Source organism: Drosophila miranda (assembly GCF_003369915.1).
Source record: "Drosophila miranda strain MSH22 chromosome Y unlocalized genomic scaffold, D.miranda_PacBio2.1 Contig_Y2_pilon, whole genome shotgun sequence".
Classification (NCBI taxonomy): domain Eukaryota; kingdom Metazoa; phylum Arthropoda; class Insecta; order Diptera; family Drosophilidae; genus Drosophila; species Drosophila miranda.
In genome coordinates, this window is record NW_022881614.1 from 8,614,956 (window position 1) to 8,633,629 (window position 18,674).

General features: G+C 43.9%; 1 long non-coding RNA gene and 1 pseudogene across 1 annotated transcript; one reads left to right on the plus strand and one right to left on the minus strand.

The window, feature by feature from the left end:
- Positions 1 to 213: 213 nt before the first annotated feature.
- On the minus strand, positions 214 to 1,746 carry LOC117194209 (annotated as a pseudogene).
- Positions 1,747 to 17,810: 16,064 nt separating this feature from the next.
- LOC117192275 lies at positions 17,811 to 18,343 on the plus strand. The gene is made up of 2 exons (XR_004474271.1): positions 17,811 to 18,013; positions 18,097 to 18,343. It is a non-coding gene; the product is annotated as an uncharacterized LOC117192275 (long non-coding RNA).
- The last annotated feature ends 331 nt before the right edge of the window (positions 18,344 to 18,674 follow it).

Below are 18,674 nucleotides of genomic sequence, written 5' to 3' on the forward strand. Positions count from 1 at the left end.
GTGTCCGCAGCAACTCACAACGATCCCCCTCGTTTTAACTACGGCCGCGCAACAAAATAAAAGCAACTTGATAAATGGAAATGAAGCTAGCCAGTGGAAAGGGCGTTGGGGTGGGCGGAAATCTTTTGCTCTTCTTTCATTGTGCGCGTCGCCATTTTTGTCTGCTCTCTTTTTACCATCGCTTTTCTTTACTGACTTTTTTTTGTTAATTTTTTTTAATTCTTTGCTTTTCACTTGAAAGACGCTTGAATGTCCTTTCTTTTATCAATAAGTAGAAAACGTGGGTGCCTGGGTGCCTGTTCGGGTTGGTTGGCTGGTTGGTAGGGTGGGTGGATTGTTTCGGGCGTGACAGGCCCATTTCGTTGTCCGAGGTATGGGGCAGTGGCGAGGCGCAGGTATTTTGGCGGCCATTAGTGGAAAAGCTCCCGCTGTCGGCTTAAAGTTCTAAGGTTGCGATTCTTTACATTGAACAATGAAAGCAGATTTATATGACAACTAAATGGAACGTTAATAATTAATAAACAATTTGTATTAGGCTCCTCTTACCAGCCCTTAAACCTTCTTGAGCTTCCAGAATTTTGACAAGGAAAATATAACATTGTAATAAATATATATGACCAAATGACCAAATATGGTTCCCACTTGTTTGCTTTTGAGGATTAAACTGCTGTTCATATATCAGTTAGAAAAATTTTAAGTCTGGCTGACTTTTGTGTCGCCTCTAGCTATCTGAGCGCAGTCGCAAGTGCAAACAAACCCAGAGTCCGGATAGAGATCCACAATAGTCGGCGAGGCGATACGTTCCTCGAAGGAAGCATACTGTCGGCGGTGGTGAATGAATTCCAGACTGACTTTGTCGTTGAATCGACGGTGAGGCTTATCGCCGAACGGCTTGTATCTCTGGAAGAGTTCGCGCATTATTTCGTTGGGGTATTTCAGATAATTCTGAGCTATCGGATAGGGAGTGACTTTGTCATTGCGTCGAATGAGGACTTCATCCTGCATCAGGGATGTCTTTGCCTTATAATTGTCCCACATTCCCTTCTGGATTTGACCAGTGTGCATATGATAGAACACACCCTCGCCATTTTTGTATCCACGCGCAAAGTGACCTTCGTAACGATTGCCATTAGCTAAAATTCGGGATAGTTTTAAAGCAAGAAATGGTATTAAACTTGTTAGCCATACAGACCATAAAACATGACGGCCAAGCCATGTCAGAAACCAGTCTCCCACTCGCCAACATAAATGTCCCCATCTGCGTACCATTGAATTCCAAGACCATGTCGTCGATTCCTAAGCCATTCTCCAAAGTAGACACAGCCATCGGGATAGAAGTGCTTGCCCTCGCCGCACTTCATATCGTCGAACCACAGCCCCGCATATATCAGCTGCAGCTCTGCGCCGCGTTTGCGTAGCATCGATCCAATGCCTTGCCGCTTGTTCATCACCCAATGACCCTAATAGACGAGCTGACCATCGGGCTTCTTTTTGTCAGAAAAGTACTTGGCAGTTCGCTTTGCCGTCTTCTTCACGCCCCAGCCCTGGTGCTGGTTGCTATGCCAGTAGCCAGCATAGGAGCCGCCGCCAGGAAAGTAGAAAGTGGACCTTCTCCCAGTACTGCAAACCAGCTTGTTGGGGCAGAAATAGCGCTCCAAGCAGGTACCCATTCTGTTAACAACAATTTGTGTATACTTTTATGCTTGATTTTTCTGGTGTGAGTATTGAGTAATGCATATCCAGTTGATTTTAGCCTACTTCATATTTAAAATAATTCAATTCCCCTTGATTCAAAACATGCTTAAAAGGAAAATGTCCCTCATTTGGTCTTCAGAGCATTCGTTTTATTTCGTTGCAAAATTGTGCTGAAAATACACAACTTACTCGTACATAGATATGATTAAAAGTCCTGAAACATATAGAGAACCGAATGTAGACATTTCGTGGACTTAAAAATGTCCAGAACATCAGTCCAATTTCCTTTTCTCGTTTTATAAATAATGCGAATGCGAATATAGAGAAGAGCGAAACGTGTCAGCAACACACTTGAAAAGTTATTGGGGTTAGGATTTGAATGAGAATCGAACATAAATGTAAATCACAAAGAACCTGAGGGGAGCAAAAAGGTGAAAGGTTATGCGTGAAGTGTGGATAGATGGGTCATCGGATGGGTCTACTTTTAGGTCCTATTGGTGTCATTCAAATTATGAGCTTAGTGTGTCTAACGTCTCTGGAGAGCTTCAAGTTTAGGAAATCAAAACACAGTTATCCAACCCAAGTCAGGTGTTTCGACGAAAGGATACCCGCTACCCGCTACCCACATTTAAAATGGAGAGTGAGGGCTACACACGGATACAAGGGAAAGTCGGAAAAGTTTCCTTTCATGGAAACGCACTTTGTAACATCTCTTGAATTACAAATGCTTGCTGATTTTGCCTTTCATACCTACGGAATGAACCCGCAATCGATTCATATTTAAGATTCGTTTATTCAGCCGGCGGAACCTCTGATTGCAACCCTGACGGGACATTAAATCACGTGCCACCATAGGACACCTTTGTTATCCCTTTTTCGTTCCCGATTTAGCTCATTTGCATAAACTGCAGCTGCAGTCAGTGTGTGGGGTAATTTTTTGTATTCGAATTTTGTATAAAAAGCGTGCCGCTTGCCTCCTATTCTTTCAAATAGTATTTGCACTGTATTTGCAGCTCGTAATACTTAATGTACACTCTCAAAGGCAGAAATCTTGGGATGGGCAGAAATCTGCTCTATTAATTAATCATGACTGTCAAAATATAACACTATTAATAAAGCAACTAACTCGGCAAACGGAACGGATCAGTTCAGTTCATTTTCCCATTTGGGGTGAACAAGTGAAGCGGATTTTAGCTTGTGGGCAAAATAATTGCAAGTGACAGGCGCTTTAATTTTTCTTCCTCTTCGACAGCCTATTTTTAGTCGGGGAAATCTGCGACGAAGACCCGTTGCCATGTTTGTGATAAACTTAATTCAGTGTAAATGAACGGCCCCATTGGCTGGATGGCGGATAGGCGGATGGGTGGATGGGTGGAGAGTGGAGCGTGGATGGGGCGGGTGGAAGTTTCCGCTGACCACAGTTAGGGAATACATTTTCTTCTTGCTTTTCATCGCATTCATCTTCTTGTTTTGATAAACTTCAAATAAACAAATCAGTGAAAGAAAAGCAAAGTATAGAACTCAGAATGGTGAAAACTTTTTGCTTTTGCGGTTGAATGAAATGGAAAATTTTAATTGCTGTGCCGCGTATTCGAGGAGCTCTTGTGCTCTTGTAGCTGTAGCGCTAAGGATATATATACATACATATAAGGAAATATATGTACATGAAAACTTTCATCAGGTTCTCTTGTTCCGTTCCCCAACAAACTGATGAAGAACCCCAGCTCTAAGTAATTTAAATTATTGCAAAGCGCACACAAGCGCAAATGAGGACTGAACGCGAGAAGAAGGACGCAAATTCCACTGATTATACCCGATACTCAAAATGAGTATTGGGGTATATTAGATTTGTGGTAAAAGTGGATGTGTGTAACGTCCAGAAGGAATCGTTTCCGACCCCATAAAGTATATATATTCTTGATCAGCATCAATAGCCGAGTCGATTGAGCCATGTCTGTCTGTCCGTCCGTCCGTCTGTCCGTCTGTCCGTCCCCTTCAGCGCCTAGTGCTCAAAGACTATAAGAGCTAGAGCAACGATGTTTTGTATCCAGACTTCTGTGATATGTCACTGCTACAAAAATATTTCAAAACTTCGCCCCGCCCACTTCCGCCCCCACAAAGGACGAAAATCTGTGGCATCCACATTTTTAAAGATACGATAAAACCAAAAACGCAGAATCGTAGAGGATGACTATATGTTTTAGAATGTAAGATCTCAACCAGATCGTATAATTATTATAGCCAGAATCAAGAAAACAATTTCATTCTTTATCGCTCTGTCTCTCTCTAACACACAGGTTTCATGGTCGGTTTTGCCAATTGCAAAATATGAGTTCAAGGATCTCAGAACCTATAAGAGCCAGAGCAACCAAATTTGGTATCCACACTCCTGTGATATCGGACCCTGACCGTTTCGTGTCCAAATTTCGCCACACCCCTTTCCGCCCACGCAAAGGACGAAAATCTGGGGCATCCACAAATCTCAGAGACTATTAAGGCTAGAGTAACCAAATTTGGTATCCGCACTTCTGTTAGATCTCACTATAAAACGTGTATCTCAGAATTTCGCCCCACCCCCTTCCGCCCCCACAAAAGACGAAAATCTGTTGCATCCACAATATTGCACATTCGAGAAAACTAAAAACGCAGAATCATAGATAATGACCATATCTATCAGATTGCTGAATCTGGATCAGATCGGATCATTTTTGTAGCCAAAAGGAACAAATCAATTTGCAGTGGCTACGCAGCCCCCGACGTCACGCTCAGACTGATTTTCTGTCTCTCTCGCACGCACTCTTTGTCGTGTCGTTCAATATTAGCGGCGTCTGCCGGAGAGAGCCATACTGACTTAGTATCGGGTATAACTGTAGAGTTGCGGTGTCCGCAGCAACTCACAACGTTCCACCTCGTTTTTTATGAAAAAGTATACTGCGTTCTTGATAGGGTTGTTTCTTGTGTCTGAACTTTAGGCGGAGATAAATAAGGTGAAAGTGAGTGCAGTAGGGGATGGTTTGAGAGCTCATTCGATGACCGACATTGCCAGAACGTCCTTTGTTTTAGGCGTTTAACCCTTTGAAGCTCAACATTGTTCTCAACCCTCGGACAAGGGCTGGACAGAGAGCAGTTAACCAATGAGGATGCAGGTTCTAGTTAACCCTTTTTCAACTGATAAGGGTGTACTTGGGGGTGCCACACCCTCACCCCCACCCCTCCGCTCTGCAGATAGAGCCAATTCTCGAATTTTTAAAAGTTCGGTTTTCTTACGTTGTTGTTTGTGAGGCAGGTTAACTCCATTTATCAATCATCAATCTAAAATCATTGCGAAGTGCCTCGCTGTATCATCAAATAAACAGCTCATTCCTACAGGAAAAAGGGGCGGGCGAAGGGTTCTTTTCCCAGATACTCGTGCGTGTATGTATGACCCTTTTCAGTGCCAGCAACAATCGAAATACAAAGCATAAAAAAGAGTATCTCGGCCAGATCGGATCCTGGCGAAACATGACATTTATTACGCTCTATTAGCGACGAGAGCCGAGTCAGAAAGAAAGCAAATCGAGGGGGATTGAAGAATGAATGGGCTTGCGTGTGTGGTGCGAGGTCATGCGAATACTTTACCATTGGGGGTGAACCGTATGTGCGATGGGTAGGTGTGGGCGAGGGCGACGGTGAGGGCAACGATTTGTAATGCTTTTGGTGCTAGATTTCTTATGCAGGCCAACATATTCACATATGTGAATACTCAGGAGGAAGGAGGGGGGGGGGGGGGGGGGGGCGCTGGTGATGCCTCGGGGTCTTGTTTATGTTTTCTCGTTCCTCTTCCACAACGCTGAAAGGTTAAATGTTGCCACTGGCACATAATTTTGTCAAGTGCTGTCAGGAGCCCCCACTCCCCAGCCCCATCCTGTGACCTCCACATGTGCTGCATTGTGTTGTTTGTGCGCCTGTGGTCAGCCCATAGTGCTTAATGGGAAATTAACAACTTAATTAATTTCAGTGCCATTTATCTTCAGACTGCGTAAGAAAAACTTCAACGTACCAAAGATCAACAAAATTTCCATTGGCATTTCCATTTCCTGGCATCCCTGGCCAGGCTTCTAGCTTCTTGCTTAAGCCGGTTGTGTTTTTTTCTTGCTCCCGCATTCTCCGCCCTTTGCCTAAATATCATACAACATTGTTGTGTCTTTGTTTTGATTTATTATCGCATCTCTTTAATTTGATTCTACTTTGTGTTAACCACCAGTGTTTTGTTTGTAAACAAGTGTTTAATATAAATTCAATATTGCAACGTAACACATCGGACTCGTGCAGGCAATTTGTTATTGTTTTTTGCCCAGTCTGCTTTTCGTTATCGCTTCTTCGGTGTGCACTGTTCTCGCGCATCAGCGTTTGCATCGCCCACACTCTCTCGTGAGCATACGCGGGCTTCTCGCATTGTTGCTCTCTCCCTCCCTGTATTGCCTACACTCTCCCTCTCTGTGGACTTTTCTTTTTTGTCTCTGCTTTGGTGAGTTTACCGCTCGTTTTCTGCACTTCGTTGGATCATCTGCTTTGAATTATTGCCGCTGCAGCTGATTGTCTGGCTCGCTCTGCTGTCTGCTCTCCTACTTTACCTGCGATCTCACTCCGTTCTCTTATTATTCGTGCACAGTGATTCTACTGCTGTCAATAATGGCAATCGTTTGTAGTGCAAAGAAATGTGAATTCGGTGGTGTTATCATTGGTGATTCATTTCTTAGCTGCTGGCTGTGCGACAATTTTGCCCACATAAAATGTGCTGGTGGTGGAAATTTTGGCCGGCTGAATGATCTGATCTCGAAACGCATGGGCCTGTCTTGGTCATGTCTGGCTTGTCGGGAGATTGAGGCCGTTTCTGGATGTCCGGAAACAATTTGTGGCTCTCAACGAGAAATTTCTTGCCCTTGAATCACAGTTTCTTGGGCTCAAACTCTTGAGCGAATCGCCTAGACGGAAAATTCCGCATAATGATACCAATCTCTTGCAACCTAATCCGATTGGTACGCCTGCCTCCCACCTTCATCCATCGGAAGCATTTCCGTGTAGGCATGCCACGCCGTTGTCTGTAAATCCGCCAACGGTGGCTCCGGAGTTCTTTACACCGAGCAATGTGCTTCCTTCGAGCACCCAACTCCCCAACAGCATCAATCCCATCCCTGCAGTTTCTGTGGCCGTCACTTCTGACGCGGTGAGTGCTCCTAGTGCGGGTGTGCTGGTTGCTGACGACGTCTTGCCAATTCCTGCTCCAATTCCTGCTCCAATTCCTGCTGCAATTCCTACTCCAATTCCTGCTACAGCCATTGCTGCCAATTCCTCTGCCCTTGTACCGAGATCTCTTTTAGGTGTGGCTCCACCATCTCGATCTCGCTCGGGACTTCAACTTAAAGAAGTGGTCCCTCGGAAAGCAATATTTGTTTCTCGTCTTATTCCTGAGGCTACAACGGAGGATGTTAAACAACATCTTGCCACTAAACTTAACACTTCGCCTGTTGATATAGTTGTGACTAAATTTTCATTTAAACATAAGCGCAACATATCATCATTTAAAATTCTTCTCCCTGATTCTTTACTATCCTGTTCTCTAGAACCGTCAATATGGCCTGAGCATACAATTGTGCATGAGTTCCTTCTCAAAGATTCGAACTCGAATCCAAGAATTACCGAACATGCTCCAAAAAACTAATGTACTATTTTTCCATGCACTATCAGAACGTTCGCAGTTTGCTGGGAAAGTTGCGTCAAATTCATACTTATAGCGCGTCCTTTGATTTCGATGCCATCGCGTTTACCGAAACCTGGCTTAACTCCTCTGTCAATGATCACGAAATTTTCATTGATAGTTACACTATTTATAGAATGGACCGCCCATCTTTTGCAGGTGGGGTTCTGATTGCAGTTAAATCTGTTTTCTCATCTGAGTTATTCCCATTCAATAACATTCATGGAATTGAATTTGTTGCAGTCAAAGTTCGTGTTGGCTCCGCATTTTTCTATTTAACCTGCTCTTACATTCCTCCCAGGTCTGATGCTGAGCTTTACTTACACCACCTTTCAGCAATTAATAATGTTGTTTCTACATTAGGGTGCAATGATCGAATTATTGTCATGGGGGACTTTAACCTCCCATTTCTTTCTTGGCTGCCTTGTAATGACGCTAACCTGTTGTTTCCCAATTGCCATAATGACTTTATCAATGGGCTAACGGATATTTCCCTTGTCCAAATTAATGCCGTTAAAAACATTAGGGACAGACTTCTTGACCTCGTTTTTGTTAACGATGGTTCTCTTGCTACTGTATCTAGAGCAAGCCCAATATCTCTCCCTGAAGATCCTTACCATCCAACTTTGTTGATATCACTGGAGTGTACACAATCTGGAGGTGCTGACAGTTCCATGGCTCCTTGTCACATAAAGTGTTTTCGCAAAACAAACTTTATTGATTTAGATCTACATCTCTCGCGTGTTGATTGGTCGTTTCTTTATTCATTACCGAACATAGATGCAACTGTTAACTCGTTTTATAGTTCTATTTACTCCGCCCTTAATACGTTTGTTCCAGATATCACTGTACCTGTATCGTCCAAGCCTCCCTGGTTCTCCAAGTATTTGTCATACTTAAAAAATAATAAATCCCGGCTCTATAAAAAGTACCAGAAGTCGGGCTCCACGTTGGCCTTAGCTCTATACTCCTCCGCTCGCTCTCTGTTCCTTGCCGTCAATAGTCAGTGTTATAATCATTACCTTTCACAATGTAGTAGTAATTTTCGTAGTGATCCTAAAAAATTCTATTCGTTCGTTAATTCTAAGCGCAAGTCAAACGTTTTTCCTCCGTCCCTTCATTACCAGAACAAAACAGAAGCTTCTGCTGTTGGTATTGCAAATTTATTCGCTAACTTTTTCCAAACAACGTACTCGTCTCATATTTACAACGCATCCACTCCGTATCCGTACCAGCTACCTCAAGCTAACAGTATTTTTCTGCCCTTTTTCGAGGAAAGCGTTGTTCTTGAAGGTTTGTCATCTATGGACATATCGTTTTCTGCGGGTCCAGATAAGGTACCAAGTTGCATCTTAAAACACTGTGCCCAGTCCCTTTGCAAGCCCTTGACCTTTCTCTTCAACCTCTCCTTGGAACAGTCTTGTCTCCCAGTAATTTGGAATGAGTCCTACATTATTCCGCTTCACAAAAAAGGTTCAAGATCAAACATTGAAAACTATCGTGGTATCGCAAAGCTTTCCGCCATCCCGAAGCTTCTTGAGTTCCTGGTCACCCGGCAACTGCAACATCTTTGTTGCAGCTTGATATCTCCGTCGCAACACGGTTTTTTCAGACATCGTTCAACATCGACTAACCTTCTTGAGTTTTCTAACCTAATCCACCGTGGTTTTCAAATTGGTTTGCAGACGGATGTAGTTTTTACGGACTTCAGCAAGGCATTCGATTCTGTGAACCATGCTCTGCTTATTCAAAAGCTCTCCTTATTAGGGTTCCCAACGAATCTTCTAGATTGGATTTTGTCCTATCTCTCTAACCGTACTCAACGTGTTTTGTTTTCTAACGTGTTGTCAAATACTGTTAATGTTACTTCAGGTGTGCCACAGGGAAGTCATCTGGGCCCGCTTCTGTTTATTTTATTTGTGAACGACCTTCCTCAAGTTATAACATACTCTACTACACTAATGTATGCTGATGATGTCAAAATCTGTCTTTCTTACTCTGATTGGTATTTGCACACACGCCTTCAACTTGATCTAAGTGAACTACTATTGTGGTGTTCAACTAATCTTCTTTTTCTGAACCTTTCCAAATGCAAACTTATGACATTTTACCGTCGCGCTCCTCATTTTGTCTCATATGTTCTAGGAAATCATGTCCTTGAGCGAATTTCGAGTTCAAATGACCTCGGAGTCCTTTTTGATCATAAGATGTGTTTCAACACCCATATAGCTGCAACTGTAAATAAAGCTAAGGGTGTTTTAGCGTTCATCAAGCGTTGGTCCAAGGAGTTTGACGACCCGTACGTTACGAAACAACTGTACATCTCGTTAGTACGTCCTATATTGGAGTATTGTTCTTGTGTGTGGAGCCCGCAGTATAAAGAGCAGCAGGCTGTTATTGAATCCGTGCAAAAGCAATTTTTAATTTTTGCCCTTCGGAACTTTAACTGGGACTCGGGTAGAATCTTGCCACCCTACCGGTCTAGGCTAAATCTTATTGACCTGCCGTCGTTGCACCATCGCAGAATATGCAATGGCGTAATGTTCGTGCACAAGCTCCTTCTTGGGACTGTTGACTCCCAAACTCTCTTGGGTCAGATTGACTTGGCCGTTCCATCCAGACCTACCCGTACTTTTAGGCCTATCCGTATACCAATATGTAGGTGTAATTATGCTGATCATGAACCTTTTAGGGTTTTATGCCATAATTATAACTCCCTCTGTCTAACCCTATCCCCTGAACTGTCTCTTAAACTAATTGCATGCAATATTTATAATCATTTAAATTTAGCTAACTTTTAACTTATCTTTTTCTGCCTTTAGTAACTAAGTACCATTATTAACAGATAATTTGTTAATTTAATAAATAAATAAAACAGGCCTGCCCGCCCGACTCCTGTCTCCGAAAATGAGATTTATTTATGCCTTTGCGCGTGTAGACAAAGCTTATAAGAGGCTGATGGCTTGGGTCTTTACCCATATATCGTTAATTCGTTAAAACATAATATTATTGGATTGTGGGGTCGCAGCACCCCTCAACTCCAACCTGGCTTATCGCGATGCCAGTTCTGGTCTGGTATTATGAACTATAAAATATTCATATGCATCTTACCTGTACCGAGGAAACACATTAACAAAATTTGTGTGCGTGCCCTGAAACGTCGTCGAAGGCACTCATCTAATTGCAACGTACCCCAAGCCCGGGCATGGGCCGGGGGAATTGCACTTTTTGCTTGATGCTCGCTAGGCATATGTTTCCATATCGCTTGTCAATGCGCGCTCCCCGCCACCCACCACCCCTCGCTGCTTGTCTGTCTGTCTGTCTGTCGGTTGCTTGGTTAGCAGTGAAGGACGCCAGCATACCTCAGCATCTCCCGTGCCCTCTCATACATGCCTCTGACTGGTGTTTTAACGCTGATTTTCGCAGAAACAAAAACATTTTCATTTGAACGCCAATGTCAACGTCAACGCTGGCTGCGCGGTTAGCGGCATCGTCGTCGTGGGTGCTATTCAAATTCTCCACTCTTGCTTTACACGCGCGATTTTCGTTGTTTTCGCTTTTACATTTTTGAATAGCAATAGAATTTTTCCTAGCGCCTGCCTCCGTTGCAGGGTGGCACATTTTTTTCGAATACCCTCAACCACTAAAAGACAACCCTGCCAGCCACTTTCCTCTGTGTGGGCCTGGCACTTAAAACGGTTGCCAGAAACTTGCTCTTCTGAATTTGTCGCTGACGCCGCGCCGTCAACTCCCACACCCAAACCCTCTCCTTTTTTTATACCCGATACTCAAAATGAGTATTGGGGTATATTAGATTTGTGGTAAAAGTGGATGTGTGTAACGTCCAGAAGGAATCGTTTCCGACCGCATAAAGTATATATATTCTTGATCAGCATCAATAGCCGAGTCGATTGAGCCTGTCTGTCTGTCCGTCCGTCCGTCTGTCCGTCTGTCCGTCCGTCCGTCTGTCCGTCCCCTTCAGCGCCTAGTGCTCAAAGACTATAAGAGCTAGAGCAACGATGTTTTGGATCCAGACTTCTGTGATATGTCACTGCTAAAAAAATATTTCAAAACTTCGCCCCGCCCACTTCCGCCCCCACAAAGGGTGAAAATCTGTGGCATCCACAATTTCGACGATACGAGAAAACTAAAAACGCAGAATCGTAGAAGATGACTATATCTTCTAGAGTGCAAAATCTGAACCAGATCGTATAATTATTATAGCCAGAATCAAGAAAACAATTTCATTCTTTCTCGCGCTGTCTCTCTCTAACACACAGGTTTCATGGTCGGTTTTGCCAATTGCAAAATATGAGTTCAAGGATCTCAGAACCTATAAGAGCCAGGGCAACCAATTTTGGTATCCACACTCCTGTGATATCGGACCTTGACCGTTTTGTGTCAAAATTTCGCCACACACCCTTCCGGCCCCGCAAAGGACGAAACTCTGGGGTATCCACAAATCTCAGAGACTATTAACGCTAGAGTAACCAAATTTAGTATCCGCACTCCTGTTAGATCTCACTATAAGACGTATATCTCAAAATTTCGCCCGACCCCCTTCCGCCCACACAAAGAACGAAAATCTGTTGCATCCACAATATTGCAGATTCGAGAAAACTAAAAACGCAGAATCATAGATAACAACCATATCTATCAGATTGCTGAATCTGGATCAGATCAGATAATTTGTATAGCCAAAAGGAACAGATCAATTTGCAGTGGCTACGCAGAGCCCGACGTCACGCTCAGACTGATTTTCGGTCTCTCTCGCACGCACTCTTTGTCGTGTCGGTTAATATTCGCGGCGTCTGCCGGAGGAGAGCCATACTGACTAAGTATCGGGTATAAATGTAGAGTTGCGGCGTCCGCAGCAACTCACAACGTTCCCCCTCGTTATATTTTCCACTCGTTCACCTATCCCCACTTGCGGGTATTAAACTTAATGTTGATAGTGTAATTTTATATTTAAGAGAACCAACTAAAAAAAACTTTAGGTGTTGTGTGGTACTGCTTTGGGGGGCCGAGCACTCCAGTGCATATTTTCTGGGAAAGAGTGGGACACAGATCGAAGGGATCGGATCGGATGAGGACTGTCAACTGCTAGCCATGTCTTCAACATTACTGAAATTACTGTTACTCTCAACTCTTGCTTTGGGCTAATTCGGAGCTGCCTTTAAGAGCAGAAATCTTCTCCCTTCTGGGAGCTGGGAGCTTCCCTTATCCCTTCCCCTGCTTGCTTAAGTAGAAATTACTTCATCGATTTTATTTCTCTCCCATTCCCTTGCTTCTTTCGAAGAAGCCTCTGGCAACAAGCAGAGTGGAATAAAAAATTGAGCCTGCCGCCAACATCCGCCGTAGTCACCGGGTCCGTCCTCCCTCCCTCCTTTTTCTGTAGCAGCCAAGGACCCCCAAATTATAGAAGAAAACGAGGGGGAACGTTGTGAGTTGCTGCGGACACCGCAACTCTACAGTTATACCCGATACTAAGTCAGTATGGCTCTCCTCCGGCAGACGCCGCTAATATTAAACGACACGACAAAGAGTGCGTGCGAGAGAGACAGAAAATCAGTCTGAGCGTGACGTCGGGTGCTGCGTAGCCAGTGCAAATTGATTTGTTCCTTTTGGCTATAAAAATGATCTGATCTGATCCAGATTCAGCAATCTGATATATATGATCATTATCTATGATTCTGCGGTTTTAGTTTTCTCGTATTCTCAATATTGTGGATGCAACAGATTTTCGTCCTTTGTGGGGGCGGAAGGGGGTGGGGCGAAATGTTGAGATATACGTTTTATAGTGAGATCTAACAGGAGTGCGGACACCAAATTTGGTTACTCTAGCCTTAATAGTCTCTGAGATTTGTGAATATCCCCAGATTTTCATCCTTTGCGGGGGCGGAAGGGGGTGTGGCGAAATTTTGAAACAAACTCGTCTCGGTCCGATATATAAGGAGTGTGGATACCAAATTTGGTTGCTCTAGCTTTTATAGTCTCTGAGATCTAGGCGCTAATGTTTTACTCTAAGCAAAGCCGGCTATGCTACGTGTGTGTTAGAGAGACAGGGCGAGAAAAAATGAAATTGTTTTCTTGATGCTGGCTATAATAATAATACGATCTTATTCAAATTCTGCAGTCTAAAAGATATGGTCATTCTCTACGATTCTGCGTTTTTGGTTTTCTCGTATCTTTAAAATTGTGGATGCCACAGACTTTCGTCGTTTGTGGGGGCGGAAGTGGGCGGGGCGAAGTTTTGAAATGTTTTTGTAGCAGTGACATATCACAGAAGTCTGGATACAAAACATCGTTGCTCTAGCTCTTATAGTCTTTGAGCACTAGGCGCTAATAGGGACGGACAGACGGACAGACGGACGGACGGACAGACGGACAGACGGACAGACGGACAGACAGACAGACAGGAGTCAATCGACTCGGTTATTGATGCTGATCAAGAATATATATACTTTATGGGGTCGGAAACGATTCCTTCTGGACGTTACACACATCCACTTTTACCACAAATCTAATATACCCCAATACTCATTTTGAGTATCGGGTATAACGAGGTGGAACGTTGTGAGTTGCTGCGGACACCGCAACTCTACAGTTATACCCGATACTAAGTCAGTATGGCTCTCTCCGGCAGACGCCGCTAATATTGAACGACACGACAAAGAGTGCGTGCGAGAGAGACAGAAAATCAGTCTGAGCGTGACGTCGGGGGCTGCGTAGCCACTGCAAATTGATTTGTTCCTTTTGGCTACAAAAATGATCCGATCTGATCCAGATTCAGCAATCTGATAGATATGGTCATTATCTATGATTCTGCGTTTTTAGTTTTCTCGAATGTGCAATATTGTGGATGCAACAGATTTTCGTCTTTTGTGGGGCGGAAGGGGGTGGGGCGAAGTTTTGAAATATTTTTGTAGCAGTGACATATCACAGAAGTCTGGATCCAAAACATCGTTGCTCTAGCTCTTATAGTCTTTGAGCACTAGGCGCTGAAGGGGACGGACAGACGGACAGACGGACGGACGGACAGACGGACAGACGGACAGACAGACATGGCTCAATCGACTCGGCTATTGATGCTGATCAAGAATATATATACTTTATGGGGTCGGAAACGATTCCTTCTGGACGTTACACACATCCACTTTTACCACAAATCTAATATACCCCAATACTCATTTTGAGTATCGGGTGTAAAAACCTCTGGCACACTCAGCTTTTTTAAGAAATTTTTTTATTTTAAGGGTAGCTCTCAAGATTTTTTTCTGTTATCCACTGCGCATCCTTTCGTATCCTTGCTTGGTTGCCTAACGAAAAGTCCCCGTCAATTACAAGAACGCCACGCGGCGGCCAAAAAAATTAAATGAAATTATAGAAAAAGGTAAAAAGTTGCCGAAAAGATGCAAAAAAACATGACCAAAAGTCAGAAAAGAACATGGATGGATGCCTGCTCAAAATCCTGTGTAAGCAAATTTGCGTCAAGGGATCAAATGGATCTTTCGGCGGGGGAGGGGACATTAAAATTTTGAGCATAACAAAAAATGAAAGACGTGACCTGCCACTTAAATCACGAGTGTTCCGCTGATTCTTTCAAGTTGATAGTGCCTCGAGAATTTGGTAACTCTTTCGTTATATTTTTGGCTAGGAAAGAAGATAAGGCATGTCTGCAATTTGCAGTTTTAGGGTAGAGAAGGCTGTTTCGGTTTTTTGGTCATTGTACCATGAGTACAAGGTACTTCAAGTATGGTCGGAAATATCATAGGGTAAAATCTGACACGGGATAAACTGCTCTCAAAATTTCACAATTTGCGGCATTAAAGCCTTCTCCCGGTCAGACATTCTTCCTTGAGCACAATTTTGGGTCTTGGGCCACGACCTTTTGTTTTCCTGCTGTGCACGTGTGTTTGCCAGCTTTTCAATATTTACCTCATATGATGTCACGGAAACAAGCTGATTTCTTATACCAACTATTAGGACACATGGATGGGAGTGGGGCGATGGGAGTGGGAGTGGAGTGTGCGGCACCACTCGCTTTCTGTTTCTTTGAACATGTGTCCTTCTTTTCAGATTGACCGTTCTATTTGTTAAAGGTATTTGGATCAGGATCTGCTTGAAACTAGCCAGAGGGCCGGCGGGGGAAATCAGCACCGCAGGACATGCCAACGCCAATGGGCAGATGTCAGGGGCAGGACTTAAGCCCGCAAGCCTTTGAGTTTTTTTTGCGTTTGCGTTTGCGTTTACCTTGGCAAGCAGCTGTCAAAACTGCTAATAGGCGTAAATGAGCCGCCCAATGAGGCAGAAAGAAACTGTTGAGGAAAAACTAATTTCCGCTGCATACAAAGACGAATGTCTTCAGCTTCAGTCTTCAGACAGGACAAGAACAGGACGTGTGCCAGAAGTATTCTTTGAGCAAATTCCATGTCTGATCCCTCTGCGTGTGCGGCCCCTAAATAAGGATTATCGTCGTATGCAAAGTGAAAAAAGAGAAAAAAGAGAATAATGAAAACTACAAACTGCAGGCGAGTCAATAGAAACCGAAACCCTTTTCAAATTTCGAAATTCCAATCCCAGGTTATGCATAGATCTCTCTGTGTATAGGGTGTAATTTTTTTAGCAGCCGGCATTTGCATACCAAAAAAATTAAATATTCAAAAAAAGGGAGGCTGTGGCTGTTCCTGGCAGGACACACGACAAACGCACCCTCGTGATTTTTTTTTCCTTTTTCCTGCTACCCAGACAACGTCGACAACGTCAGCTGCGGCTGGGACATCGACAACCCTTTAGCACTTTTTAGAACGGGTTTCCACAACTTTTAATTTGCATTTTGTGGCTTTGTGTTGCTGTTGGGATTCCAAAATCAAGTTTAAACGAGGGGGAACGTTGTGAGTTGCTGCGGACACCGCAACTCTACGGTTATACCCGATACTAAGTCAGTATGGCTCTCCTCCGGCAGACGCCGCTAATATTGAACGATACGACAAAGAGTGCGTGCGAGAGAGACAGAAAATCAGTCTGAGCGTGATGTCGGGCGCTGCGTAGCCAGTGCAAATTGATTTGTTCCAGATTCAGCAATCTGATAGATATGGTCATTATCTATGATTCTGCGTTTTTAGTTTTCTTGAATGTGCAATATTGTGGATGCAACAGATTTTCGTCCTTTGTGTGGGCGGAAGGGGGTGGGGCGAAATTTTGAGACACACGTTTTATAGTAAGATCTAACAGGAGTGCGGATACCAAATTTGGTTACTCTAGCCTTAATAGTCTCTGAGATTTTTGAATATCCCCAGATTTTCGTCCTTTGCGGGGGCGGAAAGGGGTGTGGCGAAATTTTGAAACAAACTTGTCTCGGTCCGATATATTACGAGTGTGGATACCAAATTTGGTTGCTCTAGCTTTTGTAGTCTCTGAGATCTAGGCGCTAATGTTTTACTCTAAGCAAAGCCGCCTATGCGCTACGTGTGTGTTAGAGAGAGACAGGGCGAGAAAAAATGAAATTGTTTTCTTGATGCTGTCTATAATAATAATACGATCCAACTCAGATTCTGCAGTCTAGAAGATATGGTCATTCTCTACGATTCTGCATTTTTGGTTTTCTCATATCGTTAAAATTGTGGATGCCACAGATTTTCGTCCTTTGTGGGGGCGGAAGTGGGCGGGGCGAAGTTTTGAAATATTTTTGTAGCAATGACATATCACAGAAGTCTGGATCCAAACCATCGTTGCTCTAGCTCTTATAGTCTTTGAGCACTAGGCGCTGAAGGGGACGGACAGACGGACGGACGGACAGACGGACAGACGGACAGACGGACGGACGGACAGACGGACAGACAGACATGGCTCAATCGACTCGGCTATTGATGCTGATCAAGAATATATATACTTTATGGGGTCGGAAACGATTCCTTCTGGACGTTACACGCATCCATTTTCACCACAAGTCTAATATACCCCAATACCCCAATTAGCCAATAGGAACAAATCAATTTGCAGTTTTTACGCGGCGCCCGACGTCACGCTCAGACTGATTTTCTGTCTCTGTCGCACGCACTCTTTGTCGTGTCGCTTAATATTAGCGGCGCCTGCCGGAGGAGAGCCATACTGACTAAGTATCGGGTATAAATGTAGAGTTGCGGTGTCCGCAGCAACTCACAACGTTCCCTCTCGTTTTTTTTTCGTCCTGAGAGGGGTTAACTGAATTTATGCGCATCGTTGAGTTGGAAGCGTGGCAGCGACGTTGGCTGAGGCACTACATAGATGCTGGGGCTGATTATGCAGCACGGCAGCAGCACGAAATGCTTTCTTTCGTTTCCTCAATTTTGTAATTTGGAAAATATGCCTCAGTTCATGGAACGCACTGCCTGGCACGGCTGCGATGTTAATGTCAAATGGCAGGGGTTTGGTTTTGCTGGAAATGATTGATTTATGATTTGGCAATTCTATGGACATTGACTAGGTGCGATGTGGTGGCGATATTTATTAATGTAACCACAAAAATTGGACAACAAACTTGGCTTCTCGTTTATTCTTTTTCTTTTTGTTTTGAGTATAGACGTTTGAATGTATGTTCAGGTAAGGCATTTTCTCTTTTCTTAACCAATCTTATACGAAAGCATTTAAAATTCTAGTCCACTTCCCGGAATCCCTTTCTTTAGGCACACTTACAAGACCAATTAAAAATTATAAGCAGTCCCCTCAAGTCAAAGGCTCTCCCTTAAAGTACTTCCCATACATATAAGACCACCTTGATGAAAAACATTCAACATTAAGAAGGAAAAACTGCGTGGCCACCTACGCAACTCGACGCCAAATGATGCCGTTAAGATGCTTATAGAAAAAGAAGAGCGGCGAGTGGGGTGTGGGGAGCAAATACTTCAAAAGGCATTTAAAACAAAAACGAAACAAAATGAAAGCCAAGTCCCCCCCCCCCCCCCCCCCCCCCCCCCCCCCCCCCCCCCCCAAGTCCTACAATCCTGCAAATGGGGGTGGCGTTGAAAAGGGGTGGCAAACGAAATTAAATTTTGTACTTCGCATAAAATTAATTACTCGCCATGGCCGGCTGGATAAGATGGTCGGAAAGGAGAGGACTACGGAGAGTTCTCCCTGCTCCTGGAGAGAGCCCTGCGCAGTCGCGAGATTCGCTTTCGCTTCTTTCATTAACGGTCGCGCTTAATGGGAAATATTAAATTATGCCCGCGCTGCATTGTGCTGTTGCTGGCTTCATTTTGGGTCC